The following is a 2,518-nucleotide window of genomic DNA, read 5'->3' as shown; positions in this document are numbered from 1 at the left end:
CCCTCCCCCCTTTGTAACCACAAAAGTATGTGTTCTTCTCCTTTTTTTCTATTTCTCAAGATCTTATAATAGTGGTCTTATACAATATTTGTCCTTTTGCAACTGACTCATTTTGCTCAGCATAATGCCTTCCAGATTCCTCCATGTTATGAAATGTTTCAGAGATTCGTCACTGTTCTTTATCGATGCGTAGTATTCCATTGTGTGAATATACCACAATTTATTTACCCATTCGTCCGTTGATGGACATCTTGGTTGCTTCCAGCCTTTTGCTATTGTAAACAGAGCTGCAATAAACATGGGTGTGCATATATCTGTTTGTATGAAGGCTCTTGTATCTCTAGGGTATATTCCGAGGAGTGGGATTTCTGGGTTGTATGGTAGTTCTATTTCTAACTGTTTAAGATAACGCCAGATGGATTTCCAAAGTGGTTGTACCATTTTACAATCCCACCAGCAGTGTATGAGAGTTCCAATCTCTCCGCAGCCTCTCCAACATTTATTATTTTGTGTTTTTTGAATTAATGCCAGTCTAGTTGGTGTGAGATGGAATCTCATCGTAGTTTTAATTTGCATTTCTCTAATGGCTAATGATCGAGAGCATTTTCTCATGTATCTGTTGGCTGCCTGAATATCTTCCTTAGTGAAATGTGTGTTCATATCCTTTGCCCACTTCTTGATTGGGTTGTTTGTCTTTTTGTGGTTGAGTTTTGACAGAATCATGTAGATTTTAGAGATCAGGCGCTGGTCTGAGATGTCATAGCTGAATATTCTTTCCCAGTCTGTAGGTGGTCTTTTTACTCTTTTGGTGAAGTTTTTAGATGAGCATAGGTGTTTGATTTTTAGGAGCTCCCAGTTATCTGGTTTCTCTTCATCATTTTTGGTAATGTTTTGTATTCTGTTTATGCCCTGTATCAGGGTTCCTAGGGTAGATCCTATTTTTTCTTCCATGATTTTTATCGTTTTAGTCTTTATGTTTAGGTCTTTGATCCACTTGGAGTTAGTTTTTGTGCATGGTGTGAGGTATGGGTCCTGTTTCATTCTTTTGCAAATGGATATCCAGGTATGCCAGCACCATTTGTTAAAAAGACTATTATTTCCCCAATTGACTGACACTGGTCCTTTGTCAAATATCAGCTGCTCATACGTGGATGGATTTATATCTGGATTCTCAATTCTGTTCCATTGGTCTATGTGCCTGTTGTTGTACCAGTACCAGGCTGTTTTGACTACTGTAGCTATATAATAGGTTCTGAAATCAGGTAGGGTGAGGCCTCCCACTTTCTTCTTCTTTTTCAGTAATGTTTTGCTTATCCGGGGGTTCTTTCCTTTCCATATGAAATTAGTGATTTGTTTCTCTATCCCCTTAAAGTATGACGTTGGTATTTGGATTGGAAGTGCGTTGTATGTATAAATGGCTTTTGGTAGAATAGACATTTTTACTATGTTAAGTCTTCCTATCCATGAGCAGGGTATGTTTTTCCACTTAAGTATGTCCTTTTGAATTTCTTGTAGCAGAGTTTTATAGTTTTCTTTGTATAGGTCTTTTACATCCTTGGTAAGATTTATTCCTAAGTATTTTATCTTCTTGGGGGCTACTGTGAATGGTATTGATTTGGTTATTTCCTGTTCGGTGTTCTTTTTGTTGATGTAGAGGAATCCAAGTGATTTTTGTATGTTTATTTTATATCCTGAGACTCTTCCAAACTCTTCTATTAGTTTCAGTAGTTTTCTGGAGGATTCCTTAGGGTTTTTCCATGTATACGATCATGTCATCTGCAAATAGTGATAGCTTTACTTCCTCCTTACCAATCTGGATACCCTTTATTTCTTTGTCTAGCCTAATTGCCCTGGCTAGGACTTCAAGTACGATGTTGAATAAGAGCGGTGATAAAGGGCATCCTTGTTTGGTTCCCGTTCTCAAGGGAAATGCTTTCAGGTTCTCTCCATTTAGAGTGATATTGGCTGTTGGCTTTGCATAGATGCCCTTTATTATGTTGAGGAATTTTCCTTCAATTCCTATTTTGGTAAGAGTTTTTATCATAAATGGGTGTTGGACTTTGTCAAATGCCTTTTCTGCATCAATTGATAAGATCATGTGGTTTTTGTCTTTTGTTTTATTTATGTGATGGATTACATTAATGGTTTTCCTGATATTAAACCAGCCTTGCATACCTGGTATAAATCCCACTTGATCAGGGTGAATTATTTTTTTGATGTGTTGTTGGATTCTATTGGCTAGAATTTTGTTGAGGATTTTTGCATCTATGTTCATGAGGGATATAGGTCTAAAATTTTCTTTTTTTGTAATGTCTTTACCTGGTTTTGGTATCAGGGAGATGGTAGCTTCATAGAATGAGTTGGGTAGTATTCCGTCTTTTTCTATACTTTGAAATACCTTCAATAGTAATGGTGTTAAGTCTTCTCTGAAGGTTTGGTAGAACTCTGCAGTGAAGCCATCTGGGCCAGGACTTTTTTTTGTTGGAAGTTTTTTGATTACCGTTTCAATCTCTTTTTT

Source organism: Loxodonta africana, chromosome 15 (assembly GCF_030014295.1).
Source record: "Loxodonta africana isolate mLoxAfr1 chromosome 15, mLoxAfr1.hap2, whole genome shotgun sequence".
Lineage (NCBI taxonomy): Eukaryota > Metazoa > Chordata > Mammalia > Proboscidea > Elephantidae > Loxodonta > Loxodonta africana.
Note: the sequence above shows the minus strand (reverse complement) of the source record.